This window comes from Triturus cristatus, chromosome 2_2, assembly GCF_964204655.1.
Source record: "Triturus cristatus chromosome 2_2, aTriCri1.1, whole genome shotgun sequence".
NCBI lineage: Eukaryota > Metazoa > Chordata > Amphibia > Caudata > Salamandridae > Triturus > Triturus cristatus.
The window spans coordinates 1,206,707,951-1,206,732,753 of record NC_140582.1 but is presented as its reverse complement, the minus strand read 5'-3'; the positions used below and the strand labels follow the sequence as shown (position 1 = coordinate 1,206,732,753).

The following is a 24,803-nucleotide window of genomic DNA, read 5'->3' as shown; positions in this document are numbered from 1 at the left end:
ATTAAAAGAATCATGTGCAAAAGGTGCAGTTCATACAGTACTTTGAGGCGCGTTTCACACCGCTAGCAGCATCACCTGCGTCCGCTGCGCGCTCGCCAAAACATTGCTTTTAACCCCAGTGCCCCGGAAGTGGTGGGGGGAGGGGGAGGAGTTGAGCCCAAGGTCCACCCTCCGTGTGATCGGCACTTGCTGCAACGGACCGGGGTGCAGGGCAGCTCCAACAATTAGCAAGTAAGAGTTTTACAGTAATCACAGTGTTAAAACCAGCATTAAAACCAGTTAAAAGTCATTAAAAGAATCATGTGCAAAAGGTGCAGTTCATACAGTACTTTGAGGCGCGTTTCACACCGCTAGCAGCATCACCTGCGTCCGCTGCGCGCTCGCCAAAACATTGCTTTTAACCCCAGTGCCCCGGAATTGGTGGGGGGAGGGGGAGGAGTTGAGCCCAAGGTCCACCCTCCGTGTGATCGGCACTTGCCGCAACGGACCGGGGTGCAGGGCAGCTCCAACAATTAGCAAGTAAGAGTTTTACAGTAATCACAGTGTTAAAACCAGCATTAAAACCAGTTAAAAGTGATTAAAAGAATCATGTGCAAAAGGTGCAGTTCATACAGTACTTTGAGGCGCGTTTCACACCGCTAGCAGCATCACCTGCGTCCGCTGCGCGCTCGCCAAAACATTGCTTTTAACCCCAGTGCCCCGGAAGTGGTGGGGGGAGGGGGAGAAGGTGAGCCCAAGGTCCACCCTCCGTGTGATCGGCACTTGCCGCAACAGACCGGGGTGCAGGGCAGCTCCAACAATTAGCAAGTAAGAGTTTTACAGTAATCACAGTGTTAAAACCAGCATTAAAACCAGTTAAAAGTGATTAAAAGAATCATGTGCAAAAGGTGCAGTTCATACAGTACTTTGAGGCGGGTTTCACACCGCTAGCAGCATCACCTGCGTCCGCTGCGCGCTCGCCAAAACATTGCTTTTAACCCCAGTGCCCCGGAAGTGGTGGGGGGAGGGGGAGGAGTTGAGCACAAGGTCCACCCTCCGTGTGATCGGCACTTGCCGCAACGGACCGGGGTGCAGGGCAGCTCCAACAATTAGCAAGTAAGAGTTTTACAGTAATCACAGTGTTAAAACCAGCATTAAAACCAGTTAAAAGTGATTAAAAGAATCATGTGCAAAAGGTGCAGTTCATACAGTACTTTGAGGCGCGTTTCACACCGCTAGCAGCATCACCTGTGTCCGCTGCGCGCTCGCCAAAACATTGCTTTTAACCCCAGTGCCCCGGAAGTGGTGGGGGGAGGGGGAGGAGTTGAGCCCAAGGTCCACCCTCCGTGTGATCGGCACTTGCCGCAACGGACCGGGGTGCAGGGCAGCTCCAACAATTAGCAAGTAAGAGTTTTACAGTAATCACAGTGTTAAAACCAGCATTAAAACCAGTTAAAAGTGATTAAAAGAATCATGTGCAAAAGGTGCAGTTCATACAGTACTTTGAGGCGCGTTTCACACCGCTAGCAGCATCACATGAACTACATCATGCTCTGCATGAGAGACATAAGCCATTCCCACCCCTGGGACCCACTCTTGCATGTCTGTCACACCTGGACAAAATGCCAGAAGTGACAGTCACAAAAAAGGTGCACAGTCAAAGCTAGTGGAGTCAGCACTCACCTGCTCCCCTGGTCTCCCATACAGGCTGGGGTACTGTGGGAGGATGACATCTAGCAATGCCTCATTCTCCTCTTGTGTGAAAGGCTGGGCCCTCTCCACAGACCTTGACATGGTGCCAGAGGAAGCACAAGCAGCAGCAGTGGTGTCGACTGAAAGGTTGTGCAGGCAAGTGCCCTCTCATGGGTTCTGGGTGACTTATATCTGCCTTGCTGGGCTGTTTCATTTACAGGAGTACAGAGTGATTGGTCAGACTCATTTGCATCCTACGTTTCCTCCAATCCCTTTAAACATACACCAGTGAGTGCCTTTGCATGGTTCAAAATTTGTGCATCATGTGAAGTCAACAACTACTTTGCAACATTGTATTTAGTTGCCAACTGACTTTTACAGGCCAGCAGATGGAAACATGTGAACTGAAAACTCGGTATCCATGGCAACCAGCATGCATTTAGACCCTAATACTTGTCCCTCATGTGTCCCTATGTAATTTAGCAATCCACACACAGGTACGGTGCGTTTCACATGTACCCCTACGGCACCAGTTGCACAGTGTGTTTGACACGTACGTGTACGACCAGTGTGTACACGTACGTATACACACTGGCCGTACACGTACGTGTACGACCAGTGTGTACACGTACATGTGTGCGACCAGTGTGTACACATACGTGTACTACGAGCGTACACATACGTGTACGACCAGTGTGTACACGTAGGTGTACACACTGGTCATACACGTACGTGTACGACCAGTGTGTACACCTACGTGTACTACCAGTGTGTACACGTACGTGTACACACTGGTCGTACACATACGTATACGACCGTAGTACACGTACGTAGTAGACGTACGTGTGTACGGTCCGTACACACACCCGTACTCCCGCGGCAACACCAATATAATGAGCGTGTGTACAGGGCGTTTCACAGCTTACACTGGTGATAGGAGGCGCACACGAAAGGAATGGAGGTATCAGACTCGTGCACGGCTGTACATCAAGTCATTGTCATTGCAGTCCTTCATGTGCAGGGCCTAGGTGTATCAGGCAGTGATATGGCACATGTCTTCTCATGTTTTAGCACAATAGATGTGTGATGACCTGTGTACACATGTCATGTGTGATGGGGCAGTATGTGGCACACTTCCCCTTCCCACTCTGCACATGTGTGCATGTAGTACAAACGTGTCAAGTACTGCATCACTGGTATGGCACAGTCACCAACACCCACAACTGCCCCCTGATGCCAGGGACAGGGACACTAACACCTGACATCTAAGTACCAGCGTGCCCCGATGTGACTATGTCCTGTGTGTGTCATGTGTTCCCATGAGCTTGCTGTTGGTGTTCCGCCAACTGCATCTGCTGTTGCTGCATCCAACATGTGTCTGTGTGTAGATGGGCATGGCACACATAAACGCACACCATGCCACATGTGGATTCACACGTTACATGTGTCTGGATGCTTGGAAGATGGTTTTTTGACATGAGGACATATCTGCGCCAGATCCATGTCTGTGTTTTCGTTTTTCACGTGTACCCCTTCATCGCAATGTGTGTGATCTGTTCATTTTCAATGCCATGTGAGCTGTGCGTCTAGCTTGCCGCCAGCTGTCTGTATGAGATGACATCCTTCAAATTCAGATATGTGGATGTATGTCACTCCTGTGATGTCTGGCTGTTCACTTACACAGGCCGACAGCTAGTTTCGGGGCATGTCATGTAGAACTTGACAATCAACGGGTGTAGCTGGCTTTTCGTAGGAGTATCACCTGGCTGGCATAAGTGTCTTGGATGTATTGCACAGACCAGACTCTGTATTTAGCAGATGTGTAGTAGCAGTTGAGCATGTGCTCAGTTCATTCACATTGATGTTCACTCTTTGTTATTCCTTCCAATTTTCTGCAGGGCACCGCCTCTCCCCCGACCAATGCCAGACTTGGGTGCCATGAGGGAACGTGACTGCATAAGATGTTACCGCTTCTCGCAACAGTTGATTGAGAACTTGACCGCAAAGCTGGAACCACACCTCCAACCGCGACACAGGTATCCTACTGCGCTGACCCCCAAGATGGAGGTGATGGCAGCCCTGCATTTTTTTGCCACCGGTACGTTTCAATTCACCATAGCTGATGTGGGTTGCATGTCACAGACCATGTTCAGCCGTGTCCTGCATGATGTTTTAGAAGCCATGTTGGAGCACCTGGATGAATTCATCCATTTTCCGACTCCTGAGGAGTTGACAGGTGTCAAGGGTGATTTCTATGCCCTGGGAGGGATGCCCCATGTCATTGGGTCCATTGATGGGACACATGTGGCTTTTGTACCACCACAGGCACAGGAGGTCGCCTATCGCAACCGTAAACATTACCACTCTATAAATGCCCTTGTGGTGTGTCTTGCTAACATGCTGATTTCCCATGTCTGTGCACGTTTTCCAGGGTCAGCACACGATGCCTACATCATGAGGCGTAGCAGGGTGCCAGAAACGATGCTGCGGCTGCACAACGAACGAGCATGTCTTGTTCGTGTGTATACTCTGTATAGCGCTATCTTTGTATCTTACGGCATCTCCTGACCCTCTTCTTTACATGATGTTTCCATGTAGGGGACTCTGGCTATCCCAACATGCCATGGCTGATGACGTCTCTCCGCAACCCCAGAACAGCTGCAGATCACCGTTACAACAACGCACATGGGCAGACCAGGCGAGTGATCAAGAGGACGTTTGGCCTCCTGAAGAGCCGATTCCAGTGCCTTCACAAGACAGGCGGGTCCCTCCCATATGCACCGGTGAAGGTCTGCAAAATCTTCCTCGTGTGCTGCATGCTGCACAACATGGCAGTGGAGAAGGCTGTGCCACTCATCCTGGATCCGGATGAGCAGGAACATCCACCCGTGGAGGATGAAGGGCTTGGTCACGAGGCAAGGGAAGATGAGGAGGAGGAGGACGACGACATCCGGAGTCAGCTCATACGCAACTTCTTCTCATAATGGTGAGTCCATGGGTCTGAGTGTGCACGCTTGGAGCCTTGTGTGGCATGTGCTGCAATGTGTGTGTCCAGCTGACTGTATGCTAAGTGACTTAGAGGTGTGTTCAGATGTGTCACTCGAGGGCTGATCTCCTTCCACACATATTAGCTTAGACACTCAATTTAAAAATAGCATGTTGACACACTTATTCCTGTACAGTAAATGACCATGCATGCAGATGACAATCTTTTCCCTGACTTCTTGTGTGTCTGTCATCCCCAGGTAGTTGCGCATGCTGTCTGCTCGTGTCATCCTTGGCCTCCCGCTATTCCTCATGAGTATTGCAACGTGTGCTGAATCAGCGTCCCATACACGGACATGGTGAAAATAATTTTTGGTTAAGGATTGCTGCAAGGCATTTTGGTGTTGGTAGGTGTTTGGAATGTGTGGGCACTGCTCCTATGCATGTTGTGTTACTATACATACATGTCGACTCACCATGGGGCACATGACATGTTGCATGAATCCCATGAATTGATAGTCACCCTTCGTAACAGTAATCTGCAATGGGACTGTGGATTCTGATGAAGGCATCAATGTGTGTACAACTTCCCTCTGAAACATACGGGATGCTACTGGTGGACATAGTGTGGGACATCCCCATGAGAGGATCAATGGGGAATTGCAGACCCTCCGTGTGCAGCAGGGGTTTTTTGTCTCACACCCTTCACTTGTGTGCCAGGTCAATGGATTTACAGCATCTGTGTTGTGAAGGGGGTGTCCAGTGTAGGTCCCACATGTTCAGCCTAATGACCTGTGAGTCTGTTCATATTGATGCATTTCCCTAGGTGTGAACCTGAGTAATAAAGGTGTTCCTCACCCTCCCAGGTACCTCATCTCTGTCAATGCAGGTCTCTTGCCACTTTGCATGCGACATCTCTGGCATAGTTATCAAAGATTGTGCATATGAGTCTATGTGTAGTTTGGCAACATGCATGCAGTTCTTCAGGGATTAGGATCTCTATTGTGCATGATGTCCATGGTTGTGTATGTATTAGGGCATGTTGGTCACCACAACGGGCCGTCAGCGCCTGCTGAGGGTGTGTATCCTGTGCGCAGCTCGTCCTTCAGTTTCCTGATCCTGTGTCAGTCATCTTTGGTGATTGTGCATCCATTGTCTCTGGGTGTGCCATGGGGACCCGACACTCCTTCCTTTACATACGCCTGTTGCAGTTGTCCTTTCTGACATCCTTGTCTTTGTGTGCAACTTGTGGCATAGTTTCCAGGATATGCCGCCTGCTGCTGCTGCCCCTGCAGCAAGGGCCAACAAAGTTTCTGGATTCGGCAACACACACACCTCAAAGATGCTCCTCCCTTCCTCCCTCCACCCATTCATTTGGCTGTCATCAGCTTGTCTGTGCCACTGTTGCGGCCACGCGGTGCCAAAGGCTGGACCGTCAGCGCATGCAACGTGCACATTGCATGACCCTCATGTCCTTGCATGACCCACATCACACTACAGTCTGATGTTGCAGCCACCCTCCAAGCATTGTCCATCCGAAAATCTACCGCCTGCTCTCAGGCAGACCCTAGGCGCACACACGACACCTTTGCATGATGATTGTGCAACTCCAACTGCCTACACAGCGCTGCCCCACCTTCCAGGCCCTGTCACACCAACCAGGTCATGTCCCTCCTATTCCCCACTGGCTCCGTACACCAGCAAGGCCATGGGAGTGGGACTCAAGCCTTCAGCATGTAGTATAGTGGCATCATCTGGCACATGGCCCAGGTATCATCTCTCAGCGTGTCAATCTTCAATGTGTCCTGGTCCCCCTCTCCGGCATCACATGGGCACAGCACCTCATCATCAGCTCGTATGCCATTGACAGCCAGGTGCTCCTCACCCTCACCAAAGACGCTGCCATTGCCAGTTCCAACATTCAAGAAGGCATGAGATCCATTGATGAATGGCTGAACCTCAGCCACCTGAGGCTGGACTTGTACAGGACTGAGGTAATCATCTGAGCATTGTCCCCTTACAGCTGGGTCAACTGCTTTTGACCTACCCGCAAGAGCCCTGCACATGCACCCAGTGCCCACGCACACAAGATGGTGTGCATCATGGATTCGTCACTCACATTTGCCATGCTAATCACCAGCATCTGTACCTCAGGGTGCAACACCCTCTGCATGATGCACATGATCCACAGATATATCCACTCCAAGGAAAGACAGACCATCCCCCAGACCCACGACACCAGCCGTGTCAACTACTGCCCCGCCCTCTACGGAGCAAGTACATCCAAACTCCCGGGAAACTTGTCCACATCCAGGCTGCATGTGCACACCTCAGCTTCAACATCCCGTGCCCCAGCCACATCGCCGTCCACCAGAGATAGCTGCAATGGATCACTGTCTGCTGCAGGATGACCTTCAGACTCCTCACCCACACTCAGGAGGCAGGCCACAACCCCAGACGCCAGACCCCAAACCAACCTTGCACGTCTGTCATCCAAGATCCCGTTGTGCCAACTCCGTGCATCCAACCTTGCCCTGGCCACCATTCTTCACATCCACCGTACTCCAGCATGCAGGACATAGTTCTCACACCTGGCAAGACATACCTGCTACTCCCTCCCCAGCAACATCCACATGAGCCATGACCTCTACGCCTTCATGATACTCTTCCCAATTGGTCTGTATGCACATTATTGCATGCCCCCCCGCCCCCCTCAGCAGCTTGAGGCCATCACGGGTGAGTATTGTGCTCCATGTCTGTATTGTATGATACATTGTGACCCATGTGTGTCCTGTACCAGACTCAGATTCCAGGGTATGGATGGCTGGAGTTATTTCAACACTCAGGCATAGTTTGACATTTCCACACACGTAGGATGTGTACTCATGCTAAATGAATGCAACATCTCATTGAAGAAATTAGGATTTATTCTTGGTGTGGGGCCAGTTAAGTGTGGACAAATAGGTGCTATACAGTGTGCATGGAATCCAAAGTTCACAGGGGGAGATGAGATCCTTGGCATTTGAAGTCAACAGAGTCCAGACCACAGTGTTGGTCATCATTGGTCAGACTGTGACCAGCAAGTCCATGTGGCAGAGAATGTCAGTGAATGATGTGCTGCTGTTGCGCATGAAGGCCAGGTGCCAGGCCAGGTGACCTGGGAGATGTGGATGGTCCGCTGCCTCTCACGGTCTTTTCCGTGGACGACCCACCTTCCTCTGGGGGCCCTCAGATGCAGGCCTTGACGATGTTTGGGACGCTCCGTCGGACGAATCGCCCTCCTCCTCCTCCCTCCCTGTGGCTGGTGCTGGTCTGTGCCTGGTGTCACAGGGAGGGTTGCCCATGTTGTCGGCGATCCGACAGAGTGAATGGCTCATGTCCCTTTGCACCGCCAGGAGCTCAGCCAGTCTTGCCTCCATCCGTCCTTGGTGTTGTTGTTGACTGGAGTGTTGCTCGGCCTGCTGGTTCTTAATCTCGTTGAGGGTCGCCACTACCTGGCTGAAGCCCCTGGTGTCACGCCGGTATGTGTCCAAGATGTGGCGTATGTATGTAGGTTGTGGGCACATCGCGTCCACGGGACCCCTGAGGGATGACATTTGCAGGGTTGTCTGCCTCCTCCTGGGTGGCCGGAGAACCTTGTCCCTCCAGGTCAGACTGGCTCAGTTGCTCTGTGCGGGCAGGGCTCCTGGGTGTCTCCTGGGATGTGGTAAGAATGGGGGTGGTGGTTGGCACAGATGTGCCTGACGCAGGTGCTGCAGGGGCTTGGGCACCAGAGGGTCCAGGTTGGTTGGGGGCATCCACAGAGTGCTGAGAGTCTTCGCTGCCGGTGGGATCATCTTCCTACCCAGCCTGGGCCTGTGATTGTTCCCCCCAGTGTTGGGGGGAGATCCATGACGTTGCCCTGTGTGTGAGAGAGAGACAATGTTAATGATGTTTCATGCGGCATCCATGTTTCATACATGTTCTCGTTGGCACAGTTCCTCCAGGTAGTTGTATGTGCCTAGCATTCACATCAATGTTCACTTGTGGATGGGTATGTTGCAGGGGACTGATTGAAATGTTATCCAGGGTCTTTGACATGTCGCATTTGGCCTAAGATGCTTTTTTGGCTGTGGCTTGATCTTGTTGTGTCACATGGCCATTGTGAGTGTGTGTGACTCCATTGGCTGCCCCAGGGGTGTGTGCTTGTGTAAGGGGTGAGTGATCATCCCTCAGCCCGACGCTGTTCAACATCCACATGGCTCCCCTCACACAAGTGGCCCGCCACCACAACCTCAAAAACATCTCCTACGCCGACGACACCCAGCTCATCCTCTCCCTCACCAAGGACCCTCACACCGCCAAGACAAACATCCACGAGGGTCTGAGGGCTATCGCCGACTGGATGCAGAGCGGCCATCTGAAACAGAACTCGGACAAGATGGAGGTCCTCATCCTCGGACCCACACCCTCAGCCTGGGACGACTCCTGGTGGCCGATCGCTCTGGGGACATCACCGACACCCACCAAACACGCACGCAACCTAGGATTGATCCTCGCATCCTCCCTCTCCATGTCCAAGCAGGTCAACAGCGTCTCCTCCTCCTGCTACGACACCCTACGCAGGCTCTGCCGGATCTACTTGTGGATCCCGACCTAAACAAGTAGAACAGTGACACAGGCCCTCGTCAGCAGCTGACTGTACTACGCCACTGCACTCTACGCAGGACTCCCATCCACACACCAACGGCGGCTACAAAGCTTCGGAAACGCCTCGGCGCAACTGATCGTCAACGCCCCCTGCCACAGCCACGTCACCCCCCTCCTGAGAGACCTCCACTGGCTCAACATCGACAAGAGGATCACCTGTAAGCTCCTCACCCACGCACACAATGCACTCCACACCGCCGGACAAGCCTACCTGCACATCAGACTCAGCTTCTACACCCCCACCCGCCAGCTCCGCTCCGGCAGCCTCGCCTTTGCAGCTGTCCCCCGCATCCAACGTACACCCGCCTGTGGCAGATCCTTCTCCTACCTCGCCGCAAAGACCTGGAAGACCCTCCCAAACCACCTACGACTGACCCAAGACCTACTTGCCTTCAGGAGACTCCTCAAGACCCGGCTCTTCGAGCAGTGGTGGAACCCCCCCCCCCAGCGCCTTGAGACCCTCACGGGTAAGTAGCGCGCCTTACAAGTACCCTGATCGATTGTTGATTGATTGACGGTGCCAGCTGGTGGGTGTGGTGTGATTTGGCAATGGGTCTCCCAGGTGATGTATCTGTCCCACCATGGCGCATGCTGCCATGTCAGTGAGTGTGAGTTCCTGTCCTAGATTTCTGAGCTTGTTGTGTTTGTGTTCGAGTTTGCAGTTGTCACAGGAGGGCCTTGTGCTGCCTACAGCAGAGCCAAGTGTCAGCTACCTTGTCAGTACTTATGGTGCATGGGTATGTACCTGGGCCATATGGGCTGAGGGCAATGGTGTCTGTTTCTGAGTTGTACAATATGTTTAGTGATCCCCACCCTCCCAGCATCCCGGACATCCTGTCTTGGGTTTGTGGTTTGTGTAGGCTGGGACATGGCATGGCCTTGCTTTGTGAATGGGGCATACTCATGTTAGTGGCATGAGCGTTGTTTAGAGTGTGGTTGTGTCAGGTGAGGACTTGGGGGTAGGTGAGTGCATTTGTTGTAGTTGGGGTGTGGATGCCATTCCCCCATGTTACGTAAGTTGTTTGTGTACTCACCAGGCTCTCAAACTCCTTCAACTCCGTGTACTCCCACCGGCGGTAGCAGGGCCATCACCTTCTCCTCCCAGGGATGGTAATGTACCGGTCTGCGGGGCAGCCCACCTCCTGTTATGTTACTCTGGGCGTAGTCCTCGTTCATTTTCCTCTTGACTGCCCTCCGCAGATCGTACCACCTGGCTTGGCATTCATTCCTGGTCCTTCTGATGGGGGCAACAGCATTCACCCGATCGACGATCTTCTGCCACAGGCTAGTTTTTTGGGATATGCTGGTCTGTCTGACCAATGTTCCAAAGAGCTGTGGCTCGACTCTGATGACTTCGTTGACAAGGATGTCCAGCTCCTCCCTAGTGAACTTTGGATTCTTGTCTGTGGGCATGGTGTGGGGTGTGGGTGTGGATGGTTGTGGGTGTGTGGGTGTGAATGGGTAGGTGTGTGTGTATGTGTAGAGGGGGGCTGTGTGAAGGAGGTTGTGTGAAGGTGTGTAAGTTAAGGTGAATGGGTGCAGTTGTTTATGTGTGATGTCTGTCAGCAGTGGGTCTGTTGCAAAGGCTCATGGTTTGTGATTGTGGGCCCTTTTTATTGGTCCATTTGTGGGTGTGGCTGGGTTTGAGCTTTTGGTGGGTGTGTTATAAGAGGTGGTTGTGAGTTTGGGCCTTTGTTTGCCTGTTTGGATGTGCCAGGTAAGTCTTTTAGATGTTTTTTGTCCTGTAGGCGTGTTTTGTGGCGTTACGCGAGTCGAATTGACCCTCCTTGGGCTGTTTTACAGTGTCCTGGTTCAGTACGAGTCGTTTTCGCGTATGTAAGGTGCGTCCATAGCTATGTTGTTGTACAGTCATCACATATGCAATGGTGTTGTATGATTCGTACATAGGCGATGCTGGGGTACGGTGTTGGGGTACGGTGCGTCCAAGTACGGGGCTGGGGTGGGGGGTACGGGGCGTACATACGCGGGTGCTGGGGTGGAGATACGGCGTTTACATACACGCGTGCTGGGGTACGGCGCGTACATGTGCGGATGCCGGGGTGGGGGGGTACGGCGAGTACATACGTGGGTGCTGGGGTACGGCGCGTACATACGTGGGTGCTGGGGTCGGAGGTACGGCGCGTACATACGGGGGGCTGGGGGTACGGCGCGTACATACGGGGCTGGGGGTACGGCACGTACATACGGGGGGGGCTGGGGGTACGCACCGTACTTACGGGGGGTGGGGGGTACGCGGGAGGGGTGGGAGGCTGGGGGGGACCGTACGACTCGTACCCCGGGAACAAGTATACCCGGGGTAGGGGTCATGCAAAGTTCGCTCCGTACGGGACGTTTTCCATACGCTTGTGTATTCGGAACGCCGGTACGGATCGGACTTGTGCGCTCGGACTTCAGTTTTACGACTCGTACGTAAAACTGTCCGAGGACGTCTCGTAGACTTTTCCCGAGGTCATTCGTATGTATTTTTCACGTACGAATCGTACTTCGCCGTTTGTACGGAACTTGTACGATTCGTACGTAAAAAAATACGGATACGAGCCGGACGGTAAATTTTTTTACCGGACCGGAATCAGCACCTAATTGTTACATAAAATTTATATTTTTTATTTCCTACCCTATAACACCACACAATTCACAACACACATCTATATTTCTAAAAATGTGTACCTCCATAATTAACATAATTAATTATCAAATAAACAAATATTATTAATTAAAAAACAAATTAAAACAGTTAAAAATGAATTAACTCACCAAACATTACCCCTATGAAACCAAAATCCACTCACAAAATAAAAGTAAACAATTACCATAAATATTTATCAATTAATAAAATAATAATAATGATCAGCTAGTTATTAATTAATAAAACCTAAAATACTTTCCACCCTCTACCCCAATAAATACCACAACACACACCTAAAAATCATTACACAATTTCCATAACAAATTTAGCATTTTTAAATTATCAATTAACAACTTATTAATTAATTGAAAATAATTTACTTCCAACCCTTTACCACTATAAACTCCACAACTCACATCTCAAATTAATTACCCAATTGCCATATTTAACTTATAATTAATTAATTACCATTATTTAACAAATAATACTTTATTAATTTTAAATAAATTACTTCCCACCTTATTCCCATATAAACCCCACAACCCATCCTAAAAAATGACACAATTAACATAATAATTTACCAATTAATATATTAATCAATATTAATTAACAAACAAATGCTAAATAATTATTAATACATTAATTCCCACAACTAACACTATACATTATGAATTAAATAAATATTAATATATAAAAATGATAATTAAATGTATTAACATTAAATTACTTCCCACCCTATTTCCCCATAATCCCACAACCCGCTCCTACAAAAATGATACAATTAACATAATTATCAATTAATTAATAATAATTAACAACCAATTTGTAATTAATTATCAATAAATTAATTCCCACAGTTGACTTATAAAATCTAACTTAAATTAATTAATAATTGATTATTAATAATTTCCCACAATTACTAGTATAAAATCTAAATTAAATAAATTCAATTAAAATAAAAAATATAAACTTTTTTATAATCATTTTACTTCCCACCCTATTCCCCTATAAACCCACAACCCACTCCTAAAAACAAATACCACAATTAACATAATTTCCAATTAATTAATTAATAAAAATTAACAACCAATTAATACATAATTAATAATAAATTAATTCCCACAATTGACACTATAAAATCTAACTTAAATAAATACTAAGTAATACAATTTAATTAATTTATTATAATTAAATTACTTCCCACCCTACTCCTCTATAAATCCACAACCCACACCTAAAAAATGACACAATTAACAGAAGAACCAATTAGGTAATTAATCAAAATTAATAACCAATTAATAATTAATAATTAATTAATTCCCACTATTGACACTATAAAATCTAAATTAAATAAATACTAATAAGTAATAAAATCCAATTTATTTATTATTATTAAATTACTTCCCACCCTATTCCCCTATAAACCCACAACCCGCTACAGAACTAAACACAAAATTTCATTAACATAAAATGAATCTCTACTAAAAATTTAACACATATATTAAAAAACAAAAGCAATACTTATACAAAAAATAGATCACATACTTTCAAAATACATACTAAAATACATTACACTAATTTAAACAACGAAATTTTAAACAACAACATTTTTGCAAATGATATTACTAACTTGGATATTTTCAAAAACAATATTTCTTACCTTAAAGTCGATATTCTTGACCACGATATTCTTGCTGTCAATATTCCTGTATCACAATATTTCCAACTCGAAATTTGTGTATGTCGATATTTAAAAATCGATATTCTGTCTCTGCACCACTGATTTGTTCAAACTTCACATTTTTTTAAAACATCGTCACACTGGAAGCAAGGTACTTGTGATACACACCCAGGCTGCGTACTACTACATACAGAATTTTACCCAGACGTTCATCACATCTCACAATGACAATATTTAATGACTAAACTCACCAGTGGCGTGTGGGTCCCTGAAGGCGTTGATGTTCAGTCTGAGTGATCAGTGGTCGGCCAGCTGTGAGACATGAAAAGAAACGTGTGTTGGTATCAGACATGAATTCCCACATGTGTGTCCTATTTATCGTCAGATTCATCAACCTCAATGACAATGCCCTGTAACTGTACTGTTGCAGTTCTGGTTGCATACATGATTGTGTCTACTTTGCCTGTTGTTTCCACAAGACATGACCAATGCTGAGTTTGGCAACACAAGACAATCCTGCTAGCAGATTTGCACATTTTGCACACACTACTAGTGTGACACATTCCGGAGGCCACGTTTCTCCTAACAACATCATGTTCTCCATGGTCTGTAGGCAATATTATCGCTGCAGATCTAACAAGGGTGTGTTACGACAACTGATGTTGTATGATCACACCTTTTGTATGTGGCAGACTGACACTCCGGAGATGGCCTATTTTGTAAAAAACAATTTTCCTTATCCCATCATACATTACACAAAATCAGCCACAATTGTGATTGTGAGACAGTGTTGCAGTGATGTGATACTTCACATACATTGTAAAGTGTCAACATGTAATTAGACCATTGCACAGTGGTGCCAGACATGCTTGTACATGAGGCAGTGTGTTATGTCATGTATCCTGGATTGTGCAGCTCATTCACATTAAGGGTACACACACATATCTCCTCATACACTATCTTCATAGGATGCACTGCACAGCCCACCGTGTACCTTGACATAGCACTTCATTTTATGTGTGCAGGAGTGTACCCCTTGCTGAACATGGTCATACCTCATCATGAACACTGTCTCACTTGCACAGTGGTACAAGTTTGATTGTGTAGAAGCTGGCATCTTCATTCTACATGACTGACTGACATCATCCTGTAGCACTCCTCACATTGTGTTCCAGACCTCATTTTTGACTGTTACAAAAGTGTTCAATTATTATTTTCAAGGTTGTACTTACCAACTTGTAGGCCAATGATGACTGCAAAGTAGTCCAACATGTCACCCTCACAGCCCACGCAATCCTGCCATTGGTGCTTCCATTGTCGGCAGTCCTGCCCACCCCGAAGATCCTCAGCATTTGACTGAGTACATGCTCCCACCTCACCTTCCGTACACGTACGGAATATTCTTGCAAGATTCTTCCCCCACTCTGTACCATCAAGGGAAGGTAGAATTTTACAAGCCAGAGGAAACCCCCCAATGCCTCTCTGACATCCTGCCCTCCCTACCCACACCCACCATCTTACAAAAAACACCTAAACGCACTAGTAATAAAGTAAAGCCAAAATATATACCCCAGAAACTATTAATAATGTTAAATTACCCCTTGGACAGACATCGACAAGAATTAGTACAAGATGCAAAAACACTTAAGGACAAGTACACAAGACTTCACAGAGACACTAGGGACAGTTCACAGGACACAAGAACACTCTCTACTCCCAAAAACACCAGCACACAACTCCAAACACCTCCAACACACTCCACATTCACTAACAGTGTGCTCAAAAGAGAAAGTGAAAGTGTACAGTACTCCTCCAGTACACAGGATGCATGCTGACATCACTTCCTGTGTGTTTGAGGTCTGTTATTTGACTATGCGGTAAGATTATGCCCACAAATTGGCTTTAGCGGTAATATTCAGTGTTGTTACATGTATTTTGTGATTATTTTCTATGGCGGTTATGAAAAGATTATTGCTTTTGCGTTGAAGCGGAAAATATTTGAATGCTTAGTGCGAGTTGTTCATCAGATGAACAGGATTTAATTGAATTGCATGACTGCTGACACCATTTGTTTGTGTGATGTGATCTGTGTTGGGTATGTGACTTAACTCAAGCTGAAATGTCTAGATTACAGTTTTTTTTTGTTGAAACATTTTTTTATTATTTTTCCAACACATCAATACAGCAATCAATTCTCACCCCCCTCCCCTTCAGGAAATACCCACATTTACCAGCATTTCCACTCCACCGTCCCACCCGATCCCTTCCCCCCCCACCCTCTGTCAGTGTGCCCCCATCTACTACCCCTTTCCCACTCTCGATGCATTCCCTCCCCCTGGTCAAGGCAATACAGGGGCCTCACCTCTCCTAAATCAACAGGACCTTCCCACTAGCCCAGTCCAAAGTATAGGTGGTCAGGGCCCGCCATCCCACCTCAACTACTCCCCACTCCCCACTACCACCTCCCCATCAGACCCATTCCCTCCCTCCCCCAACTCAGACATCAACCCCTGGAGTTCTACCACCAACGCCTCCCATGCCCGGGCTGTCGCTAGCGCCTTCTCGTCCTCTCTCCGGAGAGCCAGTTGCACCCTGAGCGTGCCCTCAGCCCCCGCCCAACGCGCCAGGGCTGCCCTCCAACGCAGGAAGCTGGGTCCCCCCCGGGATTTCCAGTGCAGAGTCAATTCCCTCTTGGCCAGTATCAGCCCTAGATCATAAAATTTGCTCGTGACCTTCGTGCGGCGAGTGTGGGGGAACCACAGCAGCAAGCAGGTCCCCATCTCCGGATCAATGGAGCGATCCGTGACCTGGTTCAAGCAATCTACCACCGCTTCCCAATAGTCGCCCAATTGCCGACAGGCCCAAAACATGTGTCGAAAGTCCGCACTGTCCACCCCGCACCGCGGGCACTGAGAGTGCGCTCCCCCGAAATATTGTAGGATCTTGGCCGGTGTCAGGTACGCTCTGTGTAGTGTAAAAAACTGGACTAACTGGAACCTGGCATTCCTCGTCCCCTTCCATGCCCTCCGCACCAGCGTGGACCATGTAGACTCCGGGATCTCTTTCCCCAGGTCCGCCTCCCATTTTTCCCTCAAGGTGCCCAAGGGGAGGAGGCTCTCCGTCGACAGCCGGCGATAAAGGCATGTGATGGCCTTAGCCGTCCCCGCCGCCATCACCACGTATTGGCAACCCGCGGCAGTCGGGGGCTCCGACAACCCCACGTTCCAATGCCTCTGGAGGCTCGCCACCAAGGCCGCATGAAGCAGGAAGTCTCCCCGCGGAAGCCCATAAGAGTCCTGCAAGTCTTGAAAAGGCAGCAGTACTCCCTCTCGAAATAAGTCCCCCACCATCTGTACCCCCAGCTCCTCCCAGACCGCTAATCCCGACCAATCACCTCCATGTGGGAACGCCGTACACATCCCCAGGGGGATCTCCGGGGCATAGGGGTGAACTATGGCGGCCTTTCTCTGGCATCTGTTCCAGCATAACCGGAGGGTACGTTCCTCCATGGTGAGTTGGGCTAGGTCCAGCCTCTGGTGAAGGACTATAAAGGCCAGCACGTGGCGCGGGATTAGTCTGCCCTGAGGGCCTTCCGGGCCCCTGTACTCCCTGGCCACCGCCTGCGTGAGCCACTGGAGCTGGGCCGCCAGATAGTACCATTCGAAATCCGGAGCCGCCAAGCCCCCCTCCGCCCGCGGCCGCCGCAGGGTGGTCAGCGCCACTCGGCGTCTTCCCGAACCCCAAATGAAGCTCGTGGTGAGTACCCGCAGCCTCGTAAAAAACGAAGCTGGGATCCATATTGGAAGGGTGCGAAAATAGTAAAGAAGCCGCGGCAGCGCCACCATTTTCAGCAGCGCCACCCTCCCAGCACACGAGAGCGGTAGCGTTTTCCAAAATCCCATACTGCTCCTTAGGCCTCGAAGCGCTCTACCCACATTCCCTTCCAGCAAATCAGCCTGGGCATGGTAGATGTTAACCCCCAGATAACGGAGGCAGCTGCCTTCCCAGCGGATAGGGCCCAGCGCCTGCGGGGGCTGTCCCCCTCGCGACAGCGGGAACAAACACGTTTTACGCCAGTTGACCTTAAGCCCAGACAGCCGACCAAACACCTCCAAAAGGGCAACCGCTCCCTCCAGTGCACCCGCCGCGTCCTCCAAGAACATCAGTAGATCGTCCGCGTAGAGGGAGATATAATGCGTGTCCTCCCGCAAGGTGACCCCTACATACGCCCCCCCCCCCGTCGGGCATGAGCCGCCAATGGTTCAATGGCCAGCGCGAACAATAGGGGGGAGAGGGAACACCCCTGTCTCGTCCCCCTCCGGACCTGGTAGGAGGCCGATATAGTGACCCCGGTCTTCACCCGGGCCGTGGCCTCGCTATAAAGCAACGCGGTCCAGCGCACAAAGTCCTCCCCCAAGCCGAACTCCCGCAACACCCGATACAAATACGGCCATTCCACACTATCGAAGGCCTTTTCTATGTCGACCGACAGCGTGCAGGCCTCCGGGAAGACCTCCCGGTCCAGCTCCATCACTCGCAGTAACCTTCTCACGGAAGTGGCGGTGCTGCGTCGAGGAATAAAGCCCGCCTGATCCGGGTGGACTAAGGCGGCCATATGGCCCAAGAGGCGCGACGCCAGTATCCTACTCAATATCTTATAATCCACCGTCAACATGGAGAGCGGCCGATACGCCGTGCGCGCATCGGCCTTCCCTCCAGGCTTTAATAAGGGTATCACAATCGTCTCCCGAGCAGAGGCGGGCAAGCACCCACGTCGCCAGGCTTCGCTGTAGAGGGCCTGCAGCTGCGGGGCCAAGAGATCCGGAAACGTCGCATAGAACTCGACAGGCAACCCGTCTGCCCCCGGGGTTTTTCGACGTGCCATGTGTCTAATCGCCGCCCGAATTTCGCCAAGCGATATGGCCCCGCCAAGTTCTTTCCCAACCTCCGGGTCCAGGCGAGGTAGGCGGGCCTCCAGCAAGAAGTCCGCTAGGCCCTCAGGCTCCCCCTCCATGGTGCTATCGTATAGCCCAGCGTAGTATCCGGCGAACTGCTGATTTATCCCCTTCTGGGAATAAACCGGGGTACCCCCCTCGTCAGCCAGGGCAAGTATCGGTTCCCCCCGGGCCGCCGGGTTCGCCAACCAAGCCAAAAGGGATCCCACCTTATCACGCTCCGCGTGCGCGCGCATTAAGTAGCTTTTATGGTCAAAGCAGCGGAGCCTCTCCACCTGCGCCGCCACACCCTCACGTGCCTCAGCAACCGCAGCCAACTCGCCGCTTCCCGACTGATGTGCCCTTTCCGCCGTCCGCAGCAGTGCCTCCGCCTCATCCACCTCCTTCAATAGCGACTTCCTCACTCCGGCTGTGGACGAGATACAAACCCCCCGATGTCTAGATTACAGTTATACATAGCTATCTACATGCACTTGGATCACACATTGCAGACTATCCACATTGATTTATGTGATTTAACATGCATGTATCAGTGGTCGTCATTGTGTTTGACATAGTTGGTATGTGTAACAACATAAGTGACTGTCAATTTACTCATTCCTGTGATGTCTGCTGCTGTTTGACAAGCTTGCGACACACTTGTAAATGAACATCAGGCATACAGTACTTGTAAAACATATTTTGGATGCTTTAAAACAATGTGTATGCTTGACCACAGATTCATACTTGGAATTATTCAGCCTGGATTAGCAGATGTGCACAATTTCTATGCACAGCTGCAAAGTCAGTCATGTGCATGAATCAAGGTTTTTGTGGGACACAATGGTGAGCTACATTATCTGATGATGTGAGCAAATTGTGTATATTTGGCATTTTATTAGTGATTTCTGCTACATATATGAGATGCATTCTTACATCTCATACTGCACAGTTAGAGGTCCGCCACCCTAGCGGTGCTAGGACCGGCCACCAGTGGTACAGCAGTCCCGCACCGCCAATTAGGATGCGACCGCCACCGTGGCGGTCACATCCCGCATATACAACATTGTGGCGGGCGGTGCTGTGAGAAGCACCCGCCACAATGTTGTAAATGCATGTTGTGCATTGGCATGCAGAACGTGACAGGTACCGCGCGGTGCCTGCCACCTTGTTCATGCCAATGTAGGGGGTGCAGCCCCCACCCCCTCCAAACCCCAGGGGCCCACAACGGGCCCCCAAAACGATTCCCGCATGCCTTTCCATGGCGGAGTCTCCACCATGGAAAGGCATGACATCGCCAACATCCTAATATGGATGGCGGTGCCACCATATTGTGGGCCTTTTCCGCCCGGTAGGCAATTGTGACGATTGCCTACTGGCGGAAAAGCGGCAGGCGGTCTTTCCGTCCGCCGCAGTACCCCCCACCATGCTAATGTGGCTGGGGGTAACAGGCCGTCCGGCGGGGTGATTTGGTGGACGGATTGCCACCATCGGTTGGGCGGTGGCGATCCGCCCGCCATGCTAATGGGCCCCCTATGTGCCAGACACAGGTACTGCAGTGTTTATGCAAAATGTCTTTGACAGCTAGGCCTGCGTCTTCCACAGGCCTGTGTGCACTAGCAGTGGACAGTGATGCAGCATCAATAACACGCAGCTGTTGGCAAACTCTGGCATGCCAGATGTAGACCTATTGCAGACCGGAGATTCAGGAATGGTGCACCGTGTATTGTTGAACAATCAAGGTGCACATGATCATATACATAGGGTACTCTGTGTTGCATGGCCCACACCAACGCAACGTTGGTGATGATGACCTGACCTTGGCACAGCTTTTATGTCAGGGTACCTGTGACTGTGCAATTTTGAGGGCACATTTGCATACCCAGCACATGTGTTCTCCACCGGCAGACTGTTCAACTATCAAAGTCTTTAAGCATAGGATTAGCACAGTGCCCTCCATGCCGAGATGGAAAGGGACAAAATATTTTGCCATTTCTGCAGCAAAGTCTTTAAACATAGGACTAGCACAGTGCTGTCCACGCCGAATTGTAAAATGAAAAAAGCCATTTCCCACTCCAGGCACAGTATTAGACTTTGATAGAAAAGCAGATATTTGAGTTGAGCTCTAGAGTGTTGCTGGTGTTGAGAGTGCTCTATACAGGAGCTGCTTTCCACCTAAACGTGAGAACTACCCAGAGTTCTCTGCTTCTTTTATGCATAATTTATGCTTCACTCTATGCCTGAAAGGGTATTAATTTGACTTATACTGGGTGCTCCCTTGTGTCTGGACAAAGCTATACCTCTCTGAAGAGCTCTAAGTAGAGCGAAACACTGTGTCAGGGGTTGCTTTTACTCATTTCAGGTTGGCTTGGTTGGTAGTTTACCAATTCAAAGCTTTAATACTGTGCCTGGATGGTAAATCCTGCCATCTGACTACAGTGGTCTCACAATAGTGTTTTCCCAAAAAATTACCAAGGCCCCAATTAGTACCTTTCAACTACCAGGTATTACAAGGTCACCTGTTTATCATGATGTAAATAATTTGGTTTTATGGCATCTAAATATTTTTCTCCTTATATCTAGTCCTCTTACTTTTGTTTTGAGACGATTTCAAAAGTCATTGGAGACCCATTGCCCCACTTGTGTCCTGTTTCCTTTTCATGCAATCAAAATTGTTTGGCCTAGCATCCTTGGAGTGGTGTCAACTGACTTTTCAACTTCTAACCTCCTGTTTTGCAGACTTCATTTTGTTTTGCTGGCTTTAGGATTCTGGGCACTTTACCACTGCTAACCAGTGCTAAAGTGCATATGCTCTGTACTCAAAACGTGGAAACATTATCCACAATTGGCATATTTAATTTACTTATATGACCCTAGTAAAGTGCAATATATGTGCCCAGGGTCTGTAAATTAAATGCAACTAGAGGGCCTGCAGCACTGATTGTGCCACCTTCAGTAGCCCTTTAAACATGGCTCAGGCTTGCCACTGCAGAGCATGTGTGTGCAGTTTTTAAACTGCCAAAAGTTCCCTTTTATTATATATGTCACCCCTATGGTAGCCTTAGGCAGTCCTATGACCAAGGCTCAGGGAGGACTTGTACTTTAGAGTTTTGAATGTTTTAAAACATCTTTAAACTGTAATTTGGTGTCTCTGGACTCACAATTTTAAATCACAACTTCTGATGAGGTCGATTTTAACCTGTAAGTCTGAAAATGCTACATATTTTTGTTTTAGTGGTGATTTAGTGTTGGAGGAGTGAGGGGGTTCATCCAGGAATGTTCACGTGTTGGGTTTATGTTTGTTTCAGTGGTGATTGAGTGTTGGAGGGAGGAGGTGAGCTTGAATAGTTTCGGGGGTTAATTATAATAAGGTTTTCCGTTTGGGTTTGCTTTCATATTCACTGTATTTTAGTTTAATGCAGAAAGTTCGCCTTGTATATATGGCTGAGATCTTTTTTGTTATCCATTTCAGTGACCCCTGACGAAGGGCCCCTGTGGCCCGAAATGCATTGGGTGAAAAGCAATAAATATCTTTTGAGCCAACTTGCTTTCAATGATTCTTTTAAACGTGTCGCTGTCGAAGGTCCGGAGGGCATGCAGTAGATATGTGAAAATGAAAAATGAATCATGTTGGAATCACGCTGTCCTTGCTGGCATGTTAAAAGTATTGATCAATCATGGATAAGTATTGAGGATTACTGACTGGTTTACCTGGAACAAAATGATTACCTTTTCAAAACAAGTAAATGAGGAATTATAAGGATATACTCCTGTTTTCGCAGTGCGACAGATGGGTGCGCACTTGCGTCACCCTTGCAACATGTTTTCATTAAATCTGCGATGGTTGGGACAGATCGCAGTCTGCTCGCACGCAATCACCACAAGAAATTTTTCCACCAAGTTCGATAAAGTATTTCTAAAGGGAAGGAGTGCATGCTCTTTATTTCATATCTTGTAACTCAAATTAACTGCCCCTACGAGAGTTTGCACCCCGTGGTTATAAGTTTGAAGATTTCTAAATAAAGATTGATTGAAGATACACATGTCACTTTGAAGGCAGCATGAAGACATGAACAATCCAAGTGACGCTCGTGTATGGATAATGCAATAATTGGACTGAGACAACAGATTCAGTTGTATGGGGCGTCACAATTCTGCAAACATTTGAGGTTTTCCTGTTCTTTTGCTGCATTTGTTCATTCATTCATTTATTCATTTCGTATTATCTTTGGGGACACTAGAAGCACTGGGTTTGATTTTTTTGTGGGTTGTATTAGGGAGGGTTTGAAATCATGATTTATTTGAGTAGGTTTCATTAGAATAGAGCTAAGGTAGCATGAGAAACGCTTGTATTGAAAGGGGATTTTTTCTGTTTTCATTTTCACGACCACATTCTGGGTGCTGTTTCTTTAAATATTTGAATCTCCATCAGTAGAAGTCATGGGTTAGAAACACACCTGTTTCCCATTGTGCTCGAGGTTAAAACTGCGGTGGCAGGGCTTGAATCGAATTGAATGCTGACATTGTCAAATGCTGCTGCACGTTACGATGTTATTGCCGCTTGTCGCTTTCAAGGTGATTTACTCGTTTATATTTGGATTGAAGGGAAGGTATCAGCTAACAGGGTGGGTTTAACAGCGATGTTTAATTGAGGGATGACACGGAGGCTAGGTATGGGTTGTGGGTGAGGGGGTTCATCTAGGAATGTTCACGCGCCGGGTTTATTTTTATTTTTGTTTTAGTGGTGATTTAGTGTTGGAGGAGTGAGGGGGTTCATCCAGGAATGTTCACGTGTTGGGTTTATGTTTGTTTCAGTGGTGATTGAGTGTTGGAGGGAGGAGGTGAGCTTGAATAGTTTCGGGGGTTAATTATAATAAGGTTTTCCGTTTGGGTTTGCTTTCATATTCACTGTATTTTAGTTTAATGCAGAAAGTTCGCCTTGTATATATGGCTGAGATCTTTTTTGTTATCCATTTCAGTGACCCCTGACGAAGGGCCCCTGTGGCCCGAAATGCATTGGGTGAAAAGCAATAAATATCTTTTGAGCCAACTTGCTTTCAATGATTCTTTTAAACGTGTCGCTGTCGAAGGTCCGGAGGGCATGCAGTAGATATGTGAAAATGAAAAATGAATCATGTTGGAATCACGCTGTCCTTGCTGGCATGTTAAAAGTATTGATCAATCATGGATAAGTATTGAGGATTACTGACTGGTTAACCTGGAACAAAATGATTACCTTTTCAAAACAAGTAAATGAGGAATTATAAGGATATACTCCTGTTTTCGCAGTGCGACAGATGGGTGCGCACTTGCGTCACCCTTGCAACATTTTTACATATAGAAAGTTGGCATTTTCTTACTTTAACTATTCTGTGTCTCTGCCTGTCTCTGGATACACATCTGGGTTAGGTGACAGCTGGGCTTTGTGCATTCCCTCTAGACAGTCACACACAAAGGGAACTAGGGTGTGATATTTTCATCCTGATGGCCCATTGTTGGAAGCTGGCTCTGTATATACTATACCAAAGTGAGGTATAGTGTGCACAGATTCCAGTGGAACCCCAAAGGTAGGCAGAGATAAAGTTAGATAGAACCTTACTCTTTATTTGTGGTAGTGTGGTCGAGCAGTAAGGCAGTATCAGAGGACAGTGTTAAGCATTTATTGTACACACTCAGTCGGCAAATGAATTCACACACTCAAAGACTGAACTTTAGACCAGTTGTTTTTGTATAAAAATATTCTTTTAGTTATTTTATTTTCTAGAACCAAGCACGCCTGGCACTGGTAAGCAATAAATACTTTAGAGTAGTAATGCAGTTGAAACATAGTTTGAATGATAATTGTATATGCACTTTGGTTTGATTTACAGTATGGATGCATAGAAATGCAATATTTAGTAAATGCAGTACATAGACTTGAATAGGCTTTTTAGTAAAATAGCAGGTAAGTAACTTTTGAGATTACTAGACTTACACAGAGTAGTATACCTAGATACTGCTCTTGGACATTTCCTGAAAAGAGGTAAATAAAATCGTTTTTGTTAGATTATGCTATTTTAAAGAATTACTTTAGTTTCTCAAACTCCACACAGAAACTTTTCACAGAAAAACATTCAGTGTTATCATATGGAGGAAAATAGTGTTATCGTTTTTGAGGTAAGCATTTTGTAGTGGGAATTGAGGTTCTGGGGTTAGA

At 48.1% G+C, this 24,803-nt stretch overlaps 1 long non-coding RNA gene across 1 annotated transcript in view; it reads left to right on the top strand.

Annotated features, from left to right (window-relative positions):
• LOC146863401 (uncharacterized) overlaps positions 1 to 23,657 on the top strand; it is a 51,295-nt gene extending 27,638 nt beyond the window's left edge. The window contains exon 2 of the long non-coding RNA XR_014978252.1: positions 22,080 to 23,657. This is a non-coding gene — a long non-coding RNA (uncharacterized LOC146863401). The remainder of the gene's footprint in view (positions 1 to 22,079) is intronic.
• The last annotated feature ends 1,146 nt before the right edge of the window (positions 23,658 to 24,803 follow it).